Here is a 12,896-nt window from a genome sequence, read left to right as displayed (position 1 = left end):
ATGAAGTATTTTTTTATAAATAATAGAACACATCTATACGGTAATAAATGCATGACAACAGGACTGCCATCACCGGGTTTTATAGTGTGCAATCACGTTAGTTGTCGCTACGGATTCGATTTGAGGCGTGTACATGCTAGATGCATCCCGTAGCTACAGATATCTCACCTCTGGTAAATTCTATTCCGTATGGAACTGGGTGGCCGATATATGGGGGCAATAGGATCCCCTGTGTTACATTAACAGTGTCCCCAGTCCATTGTTTAGAAGTTTGAATGGATCTTGATACCCTGGGGATAATTGAAAAACAAATGATCACATTTAAATGAGTATCAATTTTATAACTTCTGACACCCACGTGAATTCAAAAGGAAGATGAGTTTGTGAAAAATTCGGGGAGATGGAGATTTTTTGATTTAATGCTGAAAGTTTACTACCTTCAACATTCATACAGGTCTAAAAATTAATGACCTGCCAATGGCGCCCCTGAAAGAGTCCGTCGACACGTAAACGCGATATCGCCGCATCTAACTGTGTTGGATATCGATTTTACTTTTTTTTCCATTGGGTAGGTTCGATGCTCCAGTTTTTAACCTCCTCTCGCCTAACGGGTTTTGCGGGGCGCATAACGACGCTAGATCGTTCGAGTTTATCGATCCGCGTAGTCATCGTCCGCGCTATTTATTCTCATGCGCTCGCGCGAATCCTAGGATGGATATGCCGGGGTTTTCATGGGATGTGACGCGTGTATGAAATAATCGCCATAGAGTGGAAGGGGACAATTTATCTCACGTGTGCACTATTAGCGGACTTATTCTCGTATTTGTAAGTTTATGAAATTCATGGGATAAAATGTGATTTTGTTTCTGAACGGGTTGGAGAAAGAGAGATTATTTTTGTGTGATCTTGATGTAGTTAATTTAATATAGGTAATTATTTTGGATTCACAAAAAATCGGCTGTATAATTTATAATTAAGACCAATTCTCAAAACAAACTAGTGAAGTATACTGCCAGAAAAAATTACTTTTATCAAGAGAATTTTGCTTGCACAAAGGAAAATTGACGAAATACGGGGAAGTGGTGCCTGTATCGCTCAAGGACTAACAATTAATTAATTTTCGCAGTCCAAACCATGATTTCGAATAAAAATTATAGTTCTATAGCATTCTTTGACTATTAAGCTAGATATTTAGAAGTCTCGGATCCTCATTTTTCATTTCAATTCCGATAAATTATCAAAAAATGAAGATAGCACGTATGAAAAAATCGTATAGAAATTTTCTATATGGATTGTGTATAAAAATTCTATAGGATTTCCGTATATGATGTTCGGATATTTCTATACAAATATTTTCTATACGAATTATTTCTATACATAAATTTTTGTTTTCATACGAAAGATGTCTAAACGCTCCAGAGAAAAACGTAGAGAAATGTCGTAACTCTATACGAAATGTTTCTATATATGGGCAAGTGGGTCGTATAGGATCAAACCTATAGAAATCGTATAGAAATAATTTGTATAAAAAATAGTAGTATAGAAATATCCGAATATCATATACGAAAATCCTATAGAAAATCTATGCGCAATCCGTATAAAAAATTTCTATACGATCTTTTCATACGTGAAGATCTGAGTGAGCGGTGCTGGCCGCATGTACACGGAGAACTTTTTTTGGTAAAAATTACCCTTCCAGAAGGATCAACGTGTATTATTAAAATAATAAAATTTATTCTACGTAAAATAAATTTTACCCTTCCGTATGATAATTTTCGCCGAAGGAACCAAAAATTGTCTATACATTTGTCAAAATGTATATAGACAAAAACAAAAAATATCTATGTGAATGATAAAAATTATAGTTATACTGGTAATTATTATAAAATTCATAAAATAATTTTTATTCACCCAATTCTACTAAATTATACCCATCGTGCGCATCAAAAACTAACCAGATGCGCGCGACACTTTTTACCCTTCCAAACAATAACTTCTACCAGTAGAATGTTTCGTGGTAAAAACACTTTGAGCTCTGTCAGTAACACTCGAGTGTTTTGGAGTAGGGGAGGGTGGGGTAAAATGGACACTTTAGACCTTTTTTAAGTTATGCATAACTCAGAAACAAATTTATCAATTGAGCTCAGTTTAGGCTCATCACAAGGGAAAGAATTGTTCTTTGTATTGAAAAAAAAAATTAAATTTCATCAACATTTCAACTCCTCATTAATATTTAAAAAAGTCAAAAGTGTCCGTTTTACCCCAACCTCCCCTATTAACCTCTGCGTGGAAGCAATCTGTAGGTAAGGTTCGTATTTTTTACCATTCTGGAACAGTAATTTTTATCCAGATAAGTGTAAAAAGTACCCAGATATGTAATAATTTTTATCCGCGTGTACTGACAATTTTTATTCAGATAAGAACAAATATTATCCGGAAATGTTCAGTAAAATGTATCCACACCAAGTATACTTATTGCTCCAAAAATACACTGCTACAGAATTACCCTTCCATCCGGGTAATTCTCTTACCCATCCATTCTCTCCATGTATAGCTAAGCCGATCAGTCTGATTCTTAGATCGCTCAGTACCTAGTCAATACCCGAGTGGAAATTATGGTCAGGTCTTGATCAAGTTTGGATCAGGTTAGACCTGACCACTGATCAGGTATTGATCAAGTTGACGGATCCGGTCCTGATCAGACATGTTACGCCTCCGACCAATCCGGATTTGATCAGGATGAATGGATGCGAACTTGATCAAGTCAACTGTATGAAAACTGGATGACTTGTCTGTCAGTATCAATAATAATTATCAATGATAATTAATTCAAAACAAAAAATAATGCAATTCTTTCACCATAGGCCGCCTCTCTTAATGAATCTCTACTGTTATTACCTCTGAAAAAGCTTATTATTTTTTTACCGATGCTGGAGATCGAACCGGGGATCCTATGATTGCTAATCCTATGCCCTAACCACTACGCTATCGCGCTATTACTATTGAATAAACTGTACATTGCCTATATGATTTGTATCGGGGTATTCATTGAATTTACGATTATTCCTGATCTCGCGGATGTGCGTGTGTATTCTCAGAGATAAAATATGTTCAATAAAATTTTTATTTATTTCATTAATGAATAATAATAATGATAATAACAATAACTCTAATAAATAAACATTTAGTAATTTTTTTTCTCAAGATCATTTGCGTGTAAGTTTGATACTCCTGTAATACGTATTTACGGCATCATCATCCCTCCCTTCTGTACATTTGAACAGGACTGGCTGTTAATTAAATTGATTAATTAAATTAATTTAATTTATTTCAATTATAGCATCATGATCCTTTTTAAAGATTGAAAATAATTATTGATAATGGTTGATAAAATTTAATTTCAATAGTATAATAATAGTTAATTAAATTATCCGAAAAACTTATTAAAATTAATGTCCGGTGGAGCCGATCTGAATCTGATCATTTTCTCTTCAATTGACCCCTTTCAAATGCCGATCAAGGACATCGAATCCGAATTTGATCAAATTGGGGTCAGACAGAGCCGACCTTAGGGTGAGATCGCGCCTACCTGATCAGAACTTAATCTGAATCATCCTGCAGTTTTTCCGATCCGATCTGCTGGATCAAAACTTGGTCAGGTTCTCGTCAGGCATCATCTGATCATGTCTACCTGATCAGAACTTGATCTGAACTCGCCTGTAGTTTTTCGGATCCGATCTACTGGATCAAAACTTGGTCAGGTTCTCATCAGGAATCACCGGATCAGTCGAACCTTACAAAAACCTGATCAAGTTCTGATCGTGCTTCAGGTGGGCCTGAAGCAATTTCCACTCGGGTAGCTGTCAAAATAAAAAAATTTCCAATGTTAGATGATTCAATGACATGAAAAGAATTCACATTTTCTTTGGTAGATTGAAATGCATATGAACACGTGATACTGTAAAAATGTGAGAATGGTACTTAAATCATTATTCCATGTTTTTTGGGGGAATAATAATAAAATATTACGTACAGCTGGAATTTCGTTACGACATTTTATTATCCTTTAGAACAAGTTATACATGTGATTATTTTTGGTAATCGGATCTGGCCTTCCCTGAGCCAATCAGATTTCAGTATTCAATAACATGAAGTACTTCCCAAATAAAATTACAGCGATTATTTTCCCCTAGCTTTTGATAATTTCCCTCTTGCTCTACAATTGTTTCTCTAACCAAATAACTGTCAAATATTATCCTGTGGAGTGAAAGAAAGTCATGAGGGAAGTCAAAATGAGTCGGTTTGGGAAGGATCCGATTACCAAAAATAATCCGTCGAATACCACTCGACCTTCAAAATTAATCGAACTTTGCCCTCATGTTTTCCTGCGTATCAACGATCGGGATAAGTTTTGCACAAAAATCCTTCGCGCTGCGCGCTCGGGATTTTAATCTGCGTAACTTCTCCCCCTCGTTGCTACGCAACAAAACAATCGGGAAATATCCGATAATTTGAGAGATCTCGCGGTATTACTCCTGAATATTTATCCATTATAACCGTCCGAAAGAGTCACCTAACCTCTCAAACAATATATTGACGGCTTATATAGAATATCACAGCCATTCTCGTTTTCAAATTCTTCTTTCATGATCCGAAAATATCTGTTAAAACAGATTTTCATGACAGGAATCACTAATTACGTTGTACTTGCATGATTTTTCCTGCCACAAACAGTTGCATACGTGAGCTCTCAGGCACTGAGCGGTATTGGCCTCAAACCGAGCGATTACAGCCACACTGGCTGAGCGATATTGGCGACATCGTCCGAATTTGAGAAAAAATTCTCTAATTACGAATTAAAAGCTTAAAAAACTAGATTTCGGTATTAAATCATATGAAAACGAATTATAGAACGATTGATCATAATTTTGTGTGATGATAATACTATTATCATAGTGAAAAACCTCACGTACTGGTGTAGAAAAATCACATCGTAAAGCCGTGAAAATCCTGGGGTGCTTTTTTTGTCATTTAATGGAGTAAGGAAACGAAAATTTTCAGGAGAATTATATGATTTCAATAAAAAAAAAAACGAATTATATGATACTGATACTAGAGTTCTCAGATTTAGTAAGAGATAGTGTGAGAAATGCAAGTGGTTGTAGAAAAAAAAAGTTGAACAATATTGGCTGCTAAGTGGTACAGATATTGCCTCCCCTAATTCTTGCAGCTTTCTGGCTTCTCGAGTAGGAAAATAGGTGACGTGCGATTTTTTCAAAAGTTATAATAACTTGGACGGATGAACATTCAAATGAAGAAGCATTATTTAGGGGTGAGAAAGAATTTCGATTACACCATTGGAAATTTACTTTTGAAATTTCAAATGGAAAAGCTTTAAAGTTTTAACAATGACGAAGTTACGTTTAATTTCTGTATATTCATTCATTGATGAATCAGCTAATTTTTTGCATCTTCAAGTAAATCTCGATTTCCAGGTCTACTGAAAATTGTTGAAAATTCGGAAAATTCAATCAAGAAATTTTCAGAATTCTCAATCTATTGAAAATTCAATTGTATCTAACGTGTAATTTTTACCATAAGTTTGGAAATTCAAGCTCTCAGTGAAATATCAATGATCGCTCAACATGAAAAACCCAATTTTCATGAATTTTCAAGATGACCGACTAATTTAATGAACACTTTCATTTGAAATTAAATTCAAACTCACAACATTGAAAATTCAGATAAGACTGTGACCGAAATTTCAAGAAATTGCTAAGAGTGCATTTCGACTAAATAAAACAAGAGAAAGAAATAAAATAATTTTCTTACAATTCGTTTTTGTGAAAAGGATTTTCCTGTAACTAAAATGTACTCACCAACAGATAATTTCAATTAACATGAAATCTGGAACTCGATGTAGTCTTTATTAACAAAAATACTTGATCCTTGCAGCTGAATTTAGCTCCAAGCGTTTTTCTTCGGGAACATCATCATCTCCAATGGAATATTGTTCTTTAATCTTCACTGATAGACTCCCCCATTGTTTCCAATTTTTATGATTCGCAAAATCCTGCGTCGAATTTTTTTCTTACCGTCTTCTTATTGTTTCTCGGTTTTGTGGTGACTGTTCTATGTAAAGCGCTGAAACGAAGTTCTTTAAGGTTTACCTGAAAAAAATATCGATGATAAAACATTGCCTAGAGAGGAATTCACATTTTATTGTTATGAAAGGCAGAACGGAAGAAACGATGAATACAGGCAATATAAATCTATGGAGGGAAAGAAGGGGAAACAGCGGTGGCGGAGGTAGGAGAAATAGTATTCTATCCATTGAACACTGAAAATAGAGAAACAATCCGATTCTCGAGCTACATTCCCTATTCAACGTATTGCCCTGAATCCGGGGATATCGGTGATGGATATCTCCATGAATATCTCAATATTTTCAGCACTTCATTATTCTTCTACTCCGATACCAATTAATGCTCCATCCTAATAGCTCAATCCGCACAATTTCGTCAAGTATCTTCTGGTATGTGTTAAGGATCGAGGTCGCCTGAATAAACAAGATGAGATTAGAGATGTGAAAATTGATGTTAAAAATCATCCGAAAAATTACATGGTTCGACCAAATTCACAAGTCATCGACCACAAACACGAGACTGACCACATTTTATAGATATTTCGATGCTGATTTTTTTTTTTTGAAAATTTTTCTAGGATATCTAGTGTTCATGAAAAAAAATGTTGAAGTGTTGAAAAGTAGCTGAAATGGATAATTTAAAAAAGTTATTAAAAAATGAATTTAGGCCTAGTTTTTTCCTGAAAAATTACAGCGAATTAATGAAAATGCAATTTATTTCGTGCATATGAGTTCATCCTAATTGGTTGAGTCGAAGTGAGTCAAAAAAATCTCGAAAAAGTCCAAATGTCACGATATTTCTTGTAAGAAATATTCACGATTCGTATCGTACTTTTTATCCTACAAAAGATCTAAAAATAAATTCCGCTCCACGATCACCTGACTTATTTGGTAATTTTTGTTCAACTCTCTTCTCCGTGCATGGTTCCTCGAATGGAGACTGCTGTTGAACGAGTAAATATCCAGTCCGCTTCAAAACTATTAATATTTTACATCTCCTTGAACCGAATGAAGTCTTTGTAGGGTGAAATAATAACAGCAGTGGAGAGTTATAGGAATGAGAATACCATACAGTAGAAAAGAGAAATTTCAATAATGGGGACCTCTCTGTAATCCCATGGATCTTCTTGAATTACCTGCAAATTTTATAATGGAAGATGGATCCCTTTTTCATCTCCTCTGCTCACAATGAAAATTGCGACGAGTTGAATTCATGCAGGTGTGTATTTTTCAATCACTCACTCTCAGTCAATTTTTCACAGCACAATAGTCATACATCAGTCGTTGCAATGATAATGCTTACTTGAAGTAATACAATGCAATACGCTATTTATTCAATTCGTCTCATTTTAAATTATGCAGCTGACTTCATGAGATATGAGTGGCGGCAAGATATGCTGAAGACAGAATAAAGAACAGAAGAATGGAATAATTCGACCCTATATGGAAAAATTATCACACAAGTCGTTTTGAAATTTCTCAAAATTTATGCGTAAATTGTGCATTAGATCTGTTTTTGTCAGTTCCTGATGTTTTGGAATATAAGAGATGAGGGTTCAATTCACCTCATCACTATTTGTTTTCAGGCCCAGTAGTAGAAGTCTCAGTTAAGTTAATATCGGGTTGAGTTTTCTCTGGCTTTTGTGGATTCACTTATCTACTGACTCTTCCTTTAAAGAAAAGATGAAAAATTCGCGTCTCGAAGGATCTCTCTGAGGCTCCAGAGACTCTCCGAGACTCCGCGCGAGCTTCCTAGTATCTCTATGGATCTCCTGAGTGTTCAGTGAGAGACAGAGATATGACGGAAATTTCTAGTCTCTTTTTCGGAGATCGACACTTGGAAATAAATTTGCTTATACATCACAGGATATACCGATAAGAGATTCTAATTTAATTTTTTTTCGAGCAATCCTTCAACGTTTATCTTCATCTCTGATATTGCAATTGCACCTCATAACGATAAACGATTATGAGGGTATCGTAATTATAATTTATACCCTGTGAAAATGTGCATCAAGCAATTATTTTGTGTGGAAAACATTCCAGGATTGTTCATTATATGTTTAGAAGTTAATAGAAATTTGCAACAAAGGATTCTCTTGAAATTAATTAACATTATCGTTCCATTTCCTTAATTTTTCATGCATCATCCCTCAAGAGGAGTCAAGGAGTCAAGGACTCAAGGAGTCTCTTGATGGGAGATTAGGAGAACTTGGCATAGAATCTCTGTATCGTCTCCCGTAGTCTCCGCAAGGGAGTCGTCAGCGATTCATAGTGTACTCTTATAGCAGTCGCTCACCTGGCGCGGAGAGAGATTGATTCGGGAGACGGAGACGCAAGTCTTCCGCTGTTCAGAGACTCAAATTTTTCATCCCGGGGGCTAATTTATTGCAGTTCACTGAACAATTTTGTAAATGTACTTGGGTATTGTCATGAAAAGGTACTCCTGGTGTCGAAATCATGTGAGGGTTTTCTTTATTCTTCCTATTATTAATCTCAGACTTCGCCTCAACTAATACTTGAGAGCTCTGACCAGAAGTGACCAGGCCAACTGGAGGTACTTTCAGAGGACTGATAATATTTTTGGGACTTGGAGGTTTCCGTGATGTGGATTCAGACGGACAGGGTTTCTTTTCTCCTTTAATTCATTTTACCCTGGTTGGTTAATGGGCGAATACTATTTTGGTGAATACTTATTTCGACCTAAAAATTTCTGTTATTTTCAACGAAAAATTCCAAAAAATCATTTCCTATAACCGTAGAAAAATGAAGACCGAAAAGACTGATTTTAGAAACTTTAAACTCCATTTTTACCTATAAGGTCAAGTCCTAGCTGAGAAATGAGTTCGTTTTCGAGGAATTCAGCATTTTTTACTTAAAAAATGGATGTTTTAAATTTTCAGCAAACATCAGGCAAGTGTCATTAAACATGAACTATAAGAAAAAATCTGTAGTGCGTATCATTTCCCTTTCTAATTGAATATAAGATTACTGGGAAGTAGAAATTTTTGAAAAATACAAAGAAATGAAAAAGAAAGCCAAGTCAGCAATGTCGAATAAACAAATAAAAAATTAGTAGAAGGAGGACCAACGTCCTTGGCGCGGATCAGAAGATGGAGAATTAGATTGATACTAGACAATGAGTTGAAAAACTCCGCGCCAAGAACGTTGGTCCTCCTTCTACTAATTTTTTATTTGTTTATTCGACATTGCTGACTTGGCTTTCTTTTTCATTTCTTTGCATTTAACAAAAATTTCTGCTTTCCAGTAAGAACCAAACAAAACTTTTTCTTGACGCAGTTTTTTTACAAAAACATGTGTTTTTGTATTTTTAGGGAGATTTCATTATTTTTTTTAAAACAAACAAGGAATCGTTTTTATATCCTGTAAATTGTTTCATTTTCAATTCAATTCGGTTCATTTATTTTTCACACGATAAATCATCTTTCCAATTAACAATCGAAGTAAAACAAATAGTTCTATTCCACAGTCGTTATTTGCACCGACTTTTAATTATTTATTCAAGATTTTCCGACTGAATTTGCTTCTTCGAGAATTCATTTGTGCACGAAACTCGAATGAAAAATATCTGTGGAATTCATCATTCGTGCACCATATTCAATTTGTAAATTCCCGGGCTTCCCTCCTTGGTGCGTGTGGTTGTATTGCACTGCTACCAACTCCGTAACAAAAAAATGATAGGAGTTGATGTGAAATGCGAGAATGTGCATATGAACCCGTTGCTATGCGCGTATTTTTTAAAATATTGCTTCGAACAAAAAAATAGTTACATCAATGAGAAGCTTGTGGCCAATTTATGTAATGTAACTAAGAGTATTTTTGTATATGTAGCTCGTCACGTTTGTATTTTATTTAATGGATATGATTCGGAGGTAGTGGAGGGGGTAGTTGCTTCATGTATAGATACACGGGAGCGATCGGCCTGATGTTTTGTACAATCGGAGTCAAAACTTTTCTTGGCCGATACGCTGCCGCGTATCTCGATCTAAACATTTTGGCCGAACTTCCCTCCTATTATACTGAAAAGTGGAGAAATTTTGGAAATAATTGAAGTTTTGGAATATATGCTCAGATATATCTGTCGATATAAATATTTCTATGCGAGTCCCTTCAATCGATTGTACGGTCTCAGCATTCAATTGTGTTGGTTTGGATTAAAGTTATCGTCAAGGGAAACAAACTTTGTCAAACTAATCGATCACATTTTCTTTAAGTTCGCTATGATTTTCATTTTCTCATCTCGTACTACCTTAATATTTCGATTCTTTATTCGCGTGGAATGGCAACGATGCAGAATGAAACAAATGCACGCTTTTGTGAATTTCCGGAAAATTCTTTATCCCCTCATTTTCCAGGTTTAATCTCCGTTGTACAACTCTTGGTCCGAAGTCAGGTGGAATTAATGTTTCATCTCTCTAGTGGCGTAGCATCCGGCTCAAGCGGTTTCGAAGGATGTGAGATTAAAATTTCATATTTGTACCTTATCCACCATCACTCATTTGTACAGAAAAATTCTAATCATGTTAAATTATGTTAATGAACGTTACGACATCACTTGCAAGCGACGGTTAACTCCGTAGCTCGTCATTTATCTCATTACGCACACGAATTATTCTGTTCTCTGCATCGTTTTGGGTACCCAATACTTCTCAGGCTAAATGTGATTTCCTCGTGTTCACGTCAAAGTGACATGAAACTTTTTACTCAAAGTGGAAACAAACAGGTCAAAAATGAAGATGTGTATGCTCTCAGGCTAGAATTCGTCGTATTCAAGTTTTACCTCAATACTTTTTATGCAAACTATAGACTTGATTTTGTACTTTCAGCAGAATAAACCACACGGTTTGAATGTTCCTACCGTAAAAAGCAGAACCGAAATCGATCTCGATGTATCTCGAAAATCTCGAATAAGCGTAATCGTAAGCCTGAAACCGAAGCGCCACTACGTGAGAAGACGAGAAGGCGCGTGCGTAGCACGCGCGACCGATCTCCCCTAGTGGAAAAACCTAAGGCAGAGGCGTAACACGCCTGATCAGAATTTCGGATCGGACTTGATCAGTTTCTGATCAAGACCTGAACAGAATTTCCACTCGGGTCGGTTAATTAAATATTCGACGGGGCTGTTGGAGTGGATGTGAATCATTCAGAGGTCGAACCAATAGCTTCCCGACCAATTCTCATTTTTCTGTTTATTAGAACAGAAAAGCGAATCTTTAAATTGCCATCCGGATGACGAGAAAACGGCTGATACGATTTTGTTCAGCATCCAATCAAAATCGAGTGATATGTAAATACATCAATCATACCAGAAAAATCAAATCCCATCATTATTTTCGGCAAAATTGTTGAATTTTTGAAGAAAACGATTTTTTAAATATTTTTCTCACACGTTTAATGTGAATAACTAAGACGATCATCTTCAGCAACTAATCAGTTTTAAGTCACATTAACACGCATAGACTGAAAAAATAAATTTCAAATAGCATCATTACTATACATGGAAGAAATAGTGGAATATGTGAAAAATAGTCTGTTGTGCACCATGGGCAGAAAGTCATGTTTTCCCTGCCCGAGGTGCACATGCTATTTTTTAACACACCTGCAAAGAATAGTACGCGGATATATTGCGTCATTAGATCGAAAAAAACTTTTCTGGCGAATATGAGTTTGCAGCCCGAGCTGAAAGCAAAGGCTGCAATCATATGAGCTAGAAAATTTTTTTTAGGCCGTATGACGAACAATATTTTTTGTCTTACGGCCGGAATGACAAGAAAGTTTGTATTTTACTTTCTGATGCGCAGGAGGAAAGTGAATACTTTCTACCCTAAAGCGGAAGGCACTCACTTTCCTCCCGCTTATCGGTGCACTTGGTGCACAATATACTATTTTGCACAAATGATAACAGACCCTGCTAAATTACCTTCGAGACAGAAAAATTAAGAAGATAGTTTCATTAAAAGAATCGGAAAGGCATGTGTTGCGTGTCGAACACGCGAAACTACGAAATTCGATATTTTTATTATTTCTGTTCATTTAGTTTTTCCCAAATTGTTATTTCCAAGAAAATCATTTATATAAAGACCGTGTACTTTCCCGGATTCTCGAAACCTCTAACAATCGAAAGAGCATTCAATTATTATTCTTAATCCTCAGTGCAGCTGCTCTTCAAATTATTTTATTACTATTTTCTCAAGTCTAGAACTAATTAAAATTCTCGTGAAACTCGACTGGGAAAGATCCTTCGTCTAGACAATTTCGATAATGCTTTTGTTCAGCACTCTATTTATTCAAACAAAGTGCACATTTTGGGTCGCTTTATGAGTTCAGTCACAATAGTCTTTGAAAATATGTTCGATAATCCTCTTATACCACTCGACCCCTCCTATTCATCATCTCTCACAGCGGGCTCCAAGTACGTCATCGGACCCAAATAGTCATAATCTTCCCCTCTGCCTACCTCTCCATCAACTCAAGGAAGGCCCCAATTTTCCCCCACTGCAAACTAAACCACACCTCCTACCTCGTTTCCACCAATCGCAAATATTGTTAACTTACTCTGATTGGCTCGGCATCGACATCACCGTTCAATATATAAACCCGGTACTTACAAATTGTTAGTTAGTTAAAATTCAAATCTCTGACTAGTCACATCCAGCAGACAGGGGCGGCGGAACGTGAAAATCTGAGGTGTTGAGTATGAGTAAGAGATTTGGCGGGGAGGGGGGGGGGG

This window comes from Diachasma alloeum, unplaced genomic scaffold (genome assembly GCF_001412515.2).
Source record: "Diachasma alloeum isolate Michigan unplaced genomic scaffold, Dall2.0 Dall_scaffold_00543, whole genome shotgun sequence".
Classification (NCBI taxonomy): Eukaryota; Metazoa; Arthropoda; class Insecta; order Hymenoptera; family Braconidae; genus Diachasma; species Diachasma alloeum.
Note: the sequence above shows the minus strand (reverse complement) of the source record.